Source organism: Schistocerca americana, chromosome 4, assembly GCF_021461395.2.
Source record: "Schistocerca americana isolate TAMUIC-IGC-003095 chromosome 4, iqSchAmer2.1, whole genome shotgun sequence".
Lineage (NCBI taxonomy): Eukaryota > Metazoa > Arthropoda > Insecta > Orthoptera > Acrididae > Schistocerca > Schistocerca americana.
Genome location: NC_060122.1, coordinates 527670466 through 527683187, shown reverse-complemented (window position 1 = coordinate 527683187; position 12722 = coordinate 527670466). Strand labels below are relative to the sequence as shown.

Sequence of the window (12722 nt, the reverse complement as noted above, 5' to 3'; positions counted from 1 at the left end):
TTAAGTGATTTAAATTGATTTACCACTCCGAGGTTATCTACTTCTACGTTACTCACGTTGGCAGCTGTTCTTGATTGGAATTCTGGAATACTTACTTTGTCTTCTTTTGTGATGGCTATTTGGAGGGCTGTGTTTAGTAACTCTGCTTTGGCAGCTCTTTCTTCTATAGTATCCCCATTGCGCAGAGAAGGTATAGATTGTATCTTGCAGCTAGAATACTTCACATACCACCAGAATCTCTTTGGATTTCCTGCCAGATTTCGAGACAATGTTTTGTTGTGGCAACTATCATAAGCAGCACGAATTGAAGTCTGCTCTAAATTTAGAGCTTCTGTAAAGGATCGCCAATCTCGGAGCTTTAGGGTCTGCTTAAATTTCGCATGCTTTTTTCGTTGTTTATGCAATAGTGTTCTTACCCGTTTTGTTTAGCAAGGAGGATTTATTTGGATGTAAGTCTCTCAATTGCTGCCGATACTATTTCTTTGACTTCAAGCCACGTCTGGCCTGCTCTTCGATTGTTAATTCGGGAGTAATAGAGTCTCTCTGGAGGGCGTCAAGTGAATTTTTGGAAAGTTGGAAAGATGTGGTAAGTCCTATGGGACTTAGGTCATCGGTCCCTAAGCTTACACACTACTTAATCTTACTTACACTAACACTAAAGACAATACTCATACCCATACCCGAGAGCTTGAACCTCCGACGGGAGCAGCCGCGCGAACCCTGACAAGGTGCCTCAGAGCGCACGGCTACACGGCGGGGCAATTGCATTTTTATGTGCTTTTCTGAATAGGTATATTTTCGTTTATTTTGAAGAATACTCTGTTTAGAGTCCCACATATATCCCATCAGGTCCTTTCGTCTTTCCTCTATTGAGCATTTTAGTTGACTGTGTACCACGCGGTCACTTATTTCGACACCCGTACTTTGGTGTCGGTGCGATAAATGAAAGGATGAACTACAATTTGGTTTTTCTCATTAGTTCAGTTTCGGAAAAAACAAATCAGATCTCTCTCAGTCGACACCCTAATGACTCAGACAAAAATTTTATGTCGGACCGATAGCCGAAATTTTACTTTTGAATTCACTGGTCTTTTCGAATCCGGCTCTTCTAACGCTAATTTTGCTTAGTTCAGTGATCATTAGGTTAGGAGGCTTTGGATATGTTTAAATATGCGATGATGTAATCGTTGTTTTCGAAGAAACTGCCATCCGTTGTGGCCGAGTGGTTCTAGGAGCTTTAGTCCGGAACCGCGCTGCTGCCACGGTCGCAGGTTCGAATCCTGCCTCGTGCATGGCTGTGTGTGCTGTCCTTAGGTTAGTTAGGTTTAAGTAGCTCTAAGTCTAGTGGACTGATGACTTCAGATGTTGAATCCCATAGTGCTCAGAGCCATTTGAAGCATTTGAACCGTTTTGGGAGACACTTTCTAACACCGGTATTGAATCATGACAGGTCTTACCCCAGCGCTCGCAACTGTTGTCATTTACAGTCAACATTATGTAGCATTGTCTCAACACAAGGGAATTTCTACGTTTTTTTGTACATGTGGCCGGGATAAAAGAGGGAGGTATTATACCGAACGTGATATTTGAAGCTATGTAAGTGTTGTTATTTCTTAACACTAGGGTGGCGCTCAAGCGGGCTCACGTAATGTCTCGTGATATCGAACGTCGATTTAGCGATCAGAGTTGCGTTGTCTGTGTTTAGTTTGAAGCTTCTTGTGAATACAGTTCTGCAGATTGCCTTCTATAATCGAACAAAGAGTGTTTGGATGAAAGGCGTTTAAAACATTGAATGACAAAATGTCCAGGGACATATGCTCCTGCAAAAAGTGTAGTACAGAAATCGTTCACTAAATTTAAGGCAACAGGTTCAGTCGCTAACGCTGAACGTGACCGTGAAAAGAAAGTCTGTTCCGCCGGAAATTGTTCAAAGCGTTCAGCAGACTATGTTAAGAAGTCCACGGAAATCAGCTAGACAGCTGTCCTCCCAATTAAACATTAGACGAACGTCATTCCAGAATATGTTGAAGCTGTTACATACGCGAGCGTACGAAGTAAGAGTGATGCAAGCAGGGATTACGCACGACGACACTATTGCGACTAGTTACTCACGCATGTCGCTGATGTTTATCTGGATTCAAATCCTTAATTCAACTCAAACGAAGCATGGTTTCACCTTAGCGGGTACGTGAACTCTCAAAACACACGCTATTGGTCAACAGACAATCCCCGGGAATGCTTTGAGGTTTCTCTGCATTATCTGAAAGTAAGCGTTTGGTGTGCAGTTTCTGGGCAACGGAATGGAATGTGGAAATTTGAGATAATTTCTATGGGAGCAAACTGCTGAGGTTATCGGTCCTTGGGCTTACACACTACTTAATAGAACTGAAACTGACTACTAACTGACGCTAAGGCTACAAACACACATACCCATCCCCGAGGGAGGACTGAAACCTGCGACGGGGATAGCCGCGAGAACCGGGGCAAGACGCCCGAGACGGCGCTACTACCCCGCGCGGCCCAACGGATGATGAGACCCATTTTCTTTAACAACGCAGTGAACTCTCAGTTGTATGTGACGGAATTGTTGCAACTATTCATAAGGCAGCTAGCGGACGAAGAACGAGACTATGAGCTTTTTCCAGCAAGAGGGTGCTACGGCGCATGCTTCACGGTTTTCAGTGTCATACGTCCGAGAAGTTTCAAGAAGATCGTACGGTTTCCGCTGGTTTATGATAACCAGCCAACGTGAGTTCCGTAGAAGAAATGAAAGAACTAGTTCGCATGCTGTAGTTGTGGACGATACGGAAAGAGTTTCAACTCAATGCAGGAGATGTACTGATTTTGTACCGGCCATTTCTTTACATCTGGAGGAAAGATCGTCTCGCCATTCGTCAAATTGTAAGACATGGCTCACGAATATGGATTAACGTTAGGTAGGAGCAGGACTCCTACTAACGAATACAAACGAATCCTGGGATAATTCCTTCGGAAAGGACACGGAAAGATGTCAAGGTCTCCAGAACTGATTTTCTGTCTCATTACCCCGATGTCAAAGGGACACTCTCTAACGTTCTCTTCTAACCTACTTTGTCAATTAAGACAATAACTATTACGAACTATCTTACCTGTCTTTCAGCTCTTGCAGAAAATTACTGACAAAGTCCGTCTCATTTATGCTTGTTCCTTACTCAAACATGTTTTACTACAATTGTGGCATCATTCACGAGAGTTTGCTTGTTTCTTTTAAGCACGTGGTAGTACAAAATGCGTAAATTTGGAACATGTGAGGGTTGTATTTATCACTAAGTTAAGGAGCATCAGACAAGTATAACGTTAGCACAACGGATAAATCTTGTGGTTCGATACAGTCGTTTCGACTTCTCAACGGATCTTTTCCTGCACTTTAATGAAGAAGTGGAATTATTGGGTTAAATTCTTCAGGATGCGATCGTTCGGAAAAGCAAGAGAAGGAAATCCAATTACTACATTGGTTTTCAACAATGTGTAGGCATATCTGCCATAGACACCAGAAAAATCACGAGGAAGATCTCAGCAGAAGGTTCGAGGCTTTGAGTTTTGATGAAGAACAGCAGCATAGCGCTAATATCGAGATTTCGAGTCACGAAAGAAGTTACGGACATTTGTTATTAATGACAAGAGACATTCGGTGTTATTATTTGCCAGTTCCTTCACAGTTGCATGTTTTTATTTTTGTCCTGGTCTTCAGTCCGAAGACTGTTTTGAAGCAGCTCTCCTCGCAAGTTCAGCCTGTGCAATGCTCTTCTCCTCTACATTACTAATGCAACAGACATACATTTGAACCTGGTTACTGTATTCAAGTCGTGGTCTCGAGCTGCAGCTTTATCTCTACGCTTCCCTCAATTGCCAAGTTAACAATTCTGATGCCACATGATGTGTCTTGTCAGCCGATCGCTACTTTTAGTTAGCTGTGTCATTAGCTTGTTTTCTCCCCATTTCGATTCAGTACCTCTTCAGCTTCCACCGTAGAATGACAATTATTACATTCTTTGTGAACTCTTAGTGTATTCGCGTATTTAAAACGTCTTGCGTACCAAGTGGAACAGTTTTGTTATGGTTCATTTAGCGACGAATTTCCATAATTCTGAAGGAATGCTGTCGGTTTCAGGTACCTAGATACAAAAATTGCATATGTTGTATTAAATGGTCTCGACCCATAAGCCCTGTTTCTTCTTGATGAAAATACGGGCATTGTACAATATTTATCATTGTCGTCGTTACGAATTGAACTTACAGCGACCAGTGATTATATTTGTACCAACGATGAAACGCTATTCCCACTGCCTTAGTTTCCACCACTATATGTAACACGGGACCTCGTGCTCTGTAGTCGTCACAGTTACACTGCACGTATCAAGAAAGTCGTCGATTTTGCTATGTAATGTGGATGCACACAAGCTGATACGTCTCTAATTGCAATAAAGTAATATTTTGGCGTTCTGAGTAGATGAACACTGTAATTTCGTGAAACTATCCCATTGCAACGATAAACGCCTATGCTGTGTAAAGATTGTCACTGTTTCCCCTTTTTCGCTACGCTACGAAATGAACGAGCTGTCCTCCTTTGAACTTATTCCGTGTTCTCTGTCAGCTCTATCTCGTAAGGCTCCCGAACCATACAGCAGTACTCCAAAAGACGACACGTTTAGTGTGGTCAGTTTTCAGTACATTTGCAGCATTTTCTAAGTATTCATCCACCACAAAGCAGTCTTCGGTTCGACTTCTCCACAATATTTTCTATGTGATAGTTTCGATTTAAATTGTTGGCGATTTTCATCCATAGGTATTTAGTTTAAACGCCAAACGTTAAACTTACGTGGTTTTCCGTGCAGGCGAAATTGTTATTGTCCCAGAATTAGCTTAAAAATAGTTCCCATTCGCCTGTTCATACCGAGGTTTTCGGAAAGGTTTCCTGTGTTGTGAGGCAAATGCTGGAACTCTAAATCTTCTCTCAGATATTCCTAATTGGGACTAATTTTGTCCACTACCATCTCGTCCGGTCTTTGTTTGAGAATTTGAGAAGTCCAGGCTGAGGAGTCCATTCGTTACTGCAGCAATTTTCTCAGATTCTAGGGTGGGGAATGAAAAGTATTTGTAAAAAAGTTCGATACTAACGTAATTATGTAAATAGATAGTTCATCTACAGGTTTTGATGTATGTGTGCGCGAGCATCAAAATATGTAAAGTGAATGGCCTTATGGATCTGTCTTCTGATTGCATTCACTTAGAAGCTTAAATATTTTACACGGCCAAGGGATTATAGACCTTAGTATTTTACATAAATTTCAGGACCTTACTATCTTATATAAATTCCAATTTGATACCTCTACCTGTTTGAGATATAAAAGGGTCTCAGCGGATGGCCGTTCCGTTTGATTACATTGCATTGCATTTTTTACACGGACAAAGGACCGGAGACCTTAGTATAACAATATCAGGACCTGAGCAGCATCATGAGTACTGAACATAGATTGAGGATGACTTTAAAAGGATGAATTTAATGAGGAGTACAAGAAATGACATCAACGAGAAACTTATTACCAAAACTTATTACCACGAAATAGATAAAGTGAAGAAATTCTGCTGCCAAATGAAACAGGACGTTCAAAGTAATTAGGATATAAAAAACAGATTAGAACGACAAGGAAGGCATACCTCACCAACATAATTTTGCTATTATTAAATATAGGTCTTTGTTCTTCTTTTTCTTGTTCTTCTTCTCTTTAGGTATCAGGTGAAATTACCCGTTGCGGTACTCATAGTTGCCAGGGTCTCCTATATCTCTTTTTCCTTGGCACTGATGCTTTCTAGCCTTTAAAGAGTCTTCCACTCTTCGTCCTTTCTAGATGTTGGTTCCATTTTCTCCTATAATCTAGAATTTTATCATTTAACCCACAAATTTTTAGTAGGCCTTAATTAGAGGAAAAAATTTCTGAGAATGTATATTCTGAGCGCAGCATTATATAGTAGTGAACTACGGACTGCAGGAAAGAGAATCGAAGCGCCTTAGAAGTGGTACTTCGGAAGAATGTTGAAAATAGGTGGCTTCGTAAGGTAAAGAATGAGGAGGTTTTCCGCAGATCCGATGAGCGATAACGGCGCACAGCACATTGCCATTGATTGCGTAACTATTGTGTTTAAAACAGAGGGATGAGGATCAGCATACTGGCTGAAGACCCGAATACGAATTAGAACATGACTTAGACAGATGAATATAATTTACTGACAAAACTTCCGGTTCGTGATGTACACATCCTATACATTATGATTGACTGTCATAGCACCAGCACGAGATTTACTGTGCTCGCGTCGCGCCGCGAAAATTCAAAGTCCGTTATCAGTCTCTGACGTAATCAGATTTGCGAATTGTTGTGTAAGCCTGTTATATTCTATGTTGGCAGAGTGGACTTTGCACTTACAAACATTCACGAAGTGGGGGGCCAAGCATAGCTTACTGTAACTATAGTCTGGCCTGATTCAGCTCCCGATCTCTGGCTACGAGCTTGGAGAATTTCCCTTCTCGAGACGTTTTCGCCTGTAGGACATTTATAATCAATCACTCATGGGCTGCAAAAAGGAGCGACACGTCTGCCAGTTTTTATATTGATAAACCAGTGTGTGTTCGTGCTAGATATATGTGTAAATTGTCAAAAGACCATAGCTTGTCTGTTTTTATTCGTGGACTTGGAATTGAAGTAAAATTTGATTTTGTTGATCATATGACTTTGTATCATGGTGTACAGGAAGTGTACATCGAGAACATATGGAAAAAACTGTAAATAAGGAACACGATTTTGGTACATGCAACATGAGATCGCGGAGTAACTTCCATTGTACTCAAAGGAGCTGTAGAGGGTAAAAATAATAGGGGAATACAGAGATTGGCATAATATTAATAATAATACGTGAGAACGTTGGGAGTAGGTGCAACTCTGAGAAGAAGAGGCTCTCAAGGGAGTGTAATTTGTGGCCAGTCGATCGATAGGTTTGAATTATGGGTTAGAATCCGTTACTGCTCAATAAAAAAATAGGCTGAATTCAGGAATAGAATTTTTTTATTTTTGTTTTGTTTTTTCAGGTTTCTGTATCTCATGTGCATCTGATATTGGTTGTAGTGGTGTGAGGAAACAGAATAGATTGTGTCACGTAACTACTGACACTTTTATTAGCAATATTGCAAACACCTAATACTCTTGGGTTCAAATGGCTCTGAGCACTATGGGACTCAACTTCTGAGGTCACTATTCCCCTAGAACTTAGAACTAGTTAAACCTAACTATCCTAAGGACATCACACACATCCATGCCCGAGGCAGGATTCGAACCTGCGACCGTAGCGGTCTCGCGGTTCCAGACTGCAGCGCCTTGAACCTAGTACTCTGAGGCCATTGACAGGACAAGGATACAGAAACCGTTTAATACAACAATTCCGTTACCAAAGATGTCGAGTTTATAGTTTCACGTCTTGATACGATTATTGCGGAGATGGGAAAGTGAATGACAATGTATCGAAAACGGAACGGGCAGTGGGACCGAGGACAAGGGTACAGAAACCGTTTAATACAACAATTACGTTACCAAAGATGTTGTGGTTATAGTTTCACGTCTTGATACGGTTATTGCGTGGATGGGAAAGTGAACGACAATGTATCGAAAACGGAACGGGCAGTGGGAGCGCCACACTCGGCTGATCTCAGTCGTGGCGCACGCCGAGCTCGCTGGCGGCGACGCGTCCGCGGAGTGGCGTGTTGACTGTTGGACGTGACGTGTGCGCCGCGCCGTGGGCCTCGGCTGTTGCGCCCTGAAGTGGCGGGAAGGGGCAGGGGCAGGGGCGGCCACAGATCGATACGGCTCGCCCCCAGCGCGCCTATTCTCCGCCCCTGCCGCCGCCGCCGCCGCCGCCGCCGCCGGAACTGATCTGTGCCGTACTCGCCGATGCGTTGGAGCGCCGGCCGGTTAGGCAGCCGGCGTCGCTGGAGCGACGGGAGGGATATCTACCTGACAGGCGCGTCAGACTCTGCTACACTCGCGCGGCGCATGACAGCTTTACCCTACGAGTCAGACGTGCCACTTGCGGCTGCAGCGGTTGATAGAACACTCCCCTCAACTTGAAATCTTGTTGCAGTCAGTCTCCTGCATCACACACTAAACGGTTTTAAAATCTCTCTCTCCAAAACAGCAAAGTTATCAAAATAACAACTTCAGAGAAAGTAAGAAAGTCTATTTCGCTCAAACGGAATGGATTGTGTGACTTTTGACTGATAATTAAATTAAATTGTAACACGTTTTTGCTTTATGAGTTTCAATATGGTCGCAATGAAGATAAAGAGGGTGCAGGGAAAGTTGATTTTAATTCTCTTTAATCCTAGAGGTGAATTGGTAACATATTACAATTTACTGTCGATCTCGGTTTGTGATGACCATATGAGTGTTGGTACCTAAAAAATTCTGCTAAATAGAAACAGTTACGGCAGCACAGTGACGTCAATCGAATTCTAAGGCAGAACAGTTTGCCTAGAAATAAGAACTATGATATGATGTCCAGCATATTGAGAGGTAGTAGACCAACTAAAGACTCATGGGACTACTGACATCATACTGTGATGAAATCACGGTAGCCGAATACAAGCGGACTTGGCTTAGCTCTAGTCAGTTATTAATTACTTCCAGTTGTAACGGCCCAACACAGGTATACTAACATATCTTCCAAAATTATTTTCGGCTTGTAAATGTCAAATGTTACTCATACAATAATGACTGTATTTTAAAGTGACAGTTAAATGTGAATAAAGTTTTATGCTATCTAGCCACATATCGTAATTAACATGTTTATTTCACTGGAGCTTGGCGAGGTCATTGTATGTGGGAAATTATCAAGAACAGAGTATCTTCCAGAACTGCTTTGTAAGAGTAACAAAAACGAGGACATGACAGAGTCATAGTTTTTGTTAGATCATAAATGTCTATTTAATCAGTTGCTTAATCGACTCTCTTGGATAGCTGCCAGCCAGGATATAGCTGTCATTCGGTTTCCAGCATCCGAACAGGAACAGCGGTGGTGACAGAAGGGGCATGTGACCACGCTATACTACTAATATCGCCAAATCAGAAAAAAAATGAACAGAATCCGTAGGTTATTCTGTTACATAACTAATATGAAAGTAAACATGGGCTACGAAACCCAAAAGCGGGAAAGAGGAAGATGGATCGTTTGTGGGTTTTTTCAGAGTTTTTTTTCCAATGGTGACTACAGACATGCGCTTGCTTAGTGATCCGTGAACTGTCGAAGTGCAGCACAAACACACTAATCTGTTGGCGCTCCACCAAGTAGACCACGTTTGGCCACAATGTTCACATGAAAAAGAAGGAATAACACATTCCTTTATTATTCCCAAGGACTAGAATTATCATCTTCTGCTCTCTTGTCTACACGCGCACACGCACTGCTTCTTCCTCCATCGTCTTGTAAGAGTTTTATGGATTTTTGCATGGTAGTCACTTCGCTGAAGTAGTGGAATGAAGTGCCTCCATCGTGTCCAGTGCATGGAAGAATTGCTTGTGATTTCCGGTATCAGCTTTGAATTAAGAAAACAGAATTCTCCTCCTTTCAGAAAGTAGAAAGATTAACACTAAAATCTTCATGTGTCAGGACCAGGACCTATTGCATTGCGGAGAACAGCCTTCACGAAAATACAATAACAGCCAGGAATTTACTGCAGACAACTATAAATGAAACACTACTCCTGGCAGGGAAACAGACGCTGTTAATAAATTACTTAATGCATTAGTGAAGTGTCTATATTTGACAGTGTCTGTTTACGAGGGGAGTTCAGTAAGTAATATAACACTTTTTTTTTCTGAAAGCAGGTTGGTTTTTTTTCAGTACACCATATTATTCCCCACTCTTTTGTCTACGAAACCCTATTTTTCAAAATAATCTCCATTCAGTGCGATAGTCCTAAGCCACCTCACTGAGAGGAACGCCTGCATGGTACCACTCTATTGGTCGACGCGGAGCCATCGTCTTGCTGCATCAACAACCACCTCATTATCCACGACTGCTTCTCGCGGAGCTCTTCCATCATTGGGACAAACAGATTGAAGTCGGCAGGTGCGGGTTTTGGGCTGTAGCGTGGATAAGAAAGAACAGTTCAATGAAGTTTTGTGAACTCCCCTCGGGGTGCGCAGACTTGTGTGAGGCCATGTGTTGTCGTGGTGAAGGAGAAGTTCCTCTGCATCCCCACGATTGAGAGTGTCCGCACGTTCCAACACTGTAGAAGTCACAACTGTGCGCAACCTTAATGGGATGATGACAGGCGCCTCGTCCAACGATTCACAGTACTTTTTGTTCACTACCAGCTCTCCGTAAACGTTTTCCAAGTACCTATGAACAGCCGCGCGGAATTAGCCCAGCGGTCTAGGGCGCTGCAGTCATGGACTGTGCGCCTGGTCCCGGCGGAGGTTCGAGTCCTCTTTCGGGCATGGGTGTGTGTGTTTGTCCTTAGGATAATTTAAGTGGTGTGTAAGCTTAGGGACTGATGACCTTAGCAGTTAAGTCCTATAACATTTCACACACATTGGAACACTTTTGAACCTATGAACATCTGCAATGCTATGGTTCCCGCCAAGCGGTACTCAATGGACAACTCTGTGCTTGGAAGGCACCTCTGTTATAGACGCCATTTTGAATGCTACATATAGCGCCGCCACCTACCGGAACTTCATAAAACTATAGGGGCTGAAGTGGGAATGTTTCACGATGTTCCATTACGAATTCCACATTTTTTTCAACCGAAACGAGAGGAAAAAATGCTTTATTTATTGAGTGACCCTCGTAGTTTGATGAAAAGTTCCTTCGGACGTGCATGTCCGAAGAAACAGACACTGCTGACTTTCAATAGCTGTTTAAAATCATGGTATGTATTCGGAAATTGCAAATACGGTACCACAACAGCATAAAATTTACTCGAAACATGAAATTTTGTGCCGCAAGGGGGCTAGAGCCTGGATTTCCCTCTTGTCGCGACTAGTCGCCTTAACTCCTTCGCTTCTCCAAGTTTGCTTCCAGGACCGACCAAAAGTAGACACTGAGACATACGCAGGTTAGCGCGGTCCTGGAATTATCCTCGGGTAGCCAAAGTGATTAACAAAAGAGGGGCTCCGGGTTCGAGTCCCGGTGCGGCACAAATTTTGACATGTTTCCAGTAAATTTTATAGCTGTTATAGTACTGCATTCGCAGTTTGCGAATATATTTCATGAATTACTAAATAGGCAGTGGTAGCAGAATAATGACCAACGTGTCGCAACGCCAGAGGCTATATTAACCTTTGCACTGCAGGTGCTGCTGGAGAAAGGATCCGACATAGACCAGAGATATCAGGGAAAGACCAGAGAGATCATTGCACTGGTGAAGATTTAATTCAGACGACAAAGAGAATGATTGCGATATATTCTTATCACAATGTGAAATGTGACTTGAGGCATCCTCCTGTCTGCTACTACACTCCTGTCTGTAACAAAGGCTCGTGCTACGTTAAGATGGTGATGGTTTATAGAAGGCGTCATAACGCGTCTCTGTACAGGGCTACGAACAAAAAAACTATAACGAGACTCTAGGTGGCACGTGCCTAGGGCCGCATTCAATAGCCATTGCTGTCTTCATAGTGTAATATCTAATAGCAACCGCAGACTCGGAACAAGAAGAATCGTACTGAGATGCCTTCATTCTTGAGATCTATGAACCCGCAATGACTGCTTGTAAGTAAGCTTCCAATACAAAAAAATAGGTCTCATGCCATCTGATGAGAAACTGTTCAAATGTGTGTGAATTCCTACGGGACCAAACTGCTGAGGTCATCGGTCCCTAGACTTACACACTACTTAAACTAACTTACGCTAAAGACAACACACACACACACACATTCCCGAGGGAGTCTGCTGAGAAAGGCAGCTGACAAGTTCAGCATCCTGACACACAGAAAGCAGACAAAGCTTTCATTCCTCGGATGTTCCTCATGTTGCTTTGGTGACAAGTGGCCGTTTACATTTTCGGCCGATCCACGTTGCCACCATTTGGGAGAAATTGCTCTCTCCTTATGATAGTATCATAGATCGAATTTTGAATATTATTCTGCCGTGTGTAAGAAATCTTCTTCAGATTGTCTTTTACTCTCACACTTTGCTTTTCTTATATAGACACGGAAATAAAATTAATATTAAAATATCAGTTACCACAGGTTGTTAGTCTTAAGTAGGGGATCAACATCTCGTAGGAATGTAAATCTCTTTGTAATTAATTGTCGCCTCCTTTTTTGTTATTTGACCTTCCTTCAGTCCTCGTTTACCCGTCTCATCACGTTATGTGGCTTACTTGATTTGTAGTGCCACGATTGCAAATCAAAACATGTTGATGTTGGAGCTCTCAAGACACTGGGGACGAGGGTGGGATGAAAACTTTCCCTATAAGTGACAAAATCGTTTATGCGGTTCCTAACGATATGAATGAGGAAATAACACTGAAAAGCATAGTGCGTAACAACGTACAAGGGGAACAACACATCGATACACATGCCATTGTGCATCACCCAAACTAATCAAAAGACATGGAAGTAATATCACATTATATGAATAACAATTCACCAGTGATAGTTGTGGAACAATGTACTGCAAAGCAACGCAAG

The 12722-nt window shown here is 42.5% G+C and overlaps 1 protein-coding gene across 1 annotated transcript in view; it reads left to right on the top strand.

Annotated features, from left to right (window-relative positions):
- LOC124612968 (glutamate receptor 1-like) overlaps positions 1-12722 on the top strand; it is a 1095838-nt gene that overhangs the window by 317213 nt on the left and 765903 nt on the right. The window lies entirely within an intron of this gene.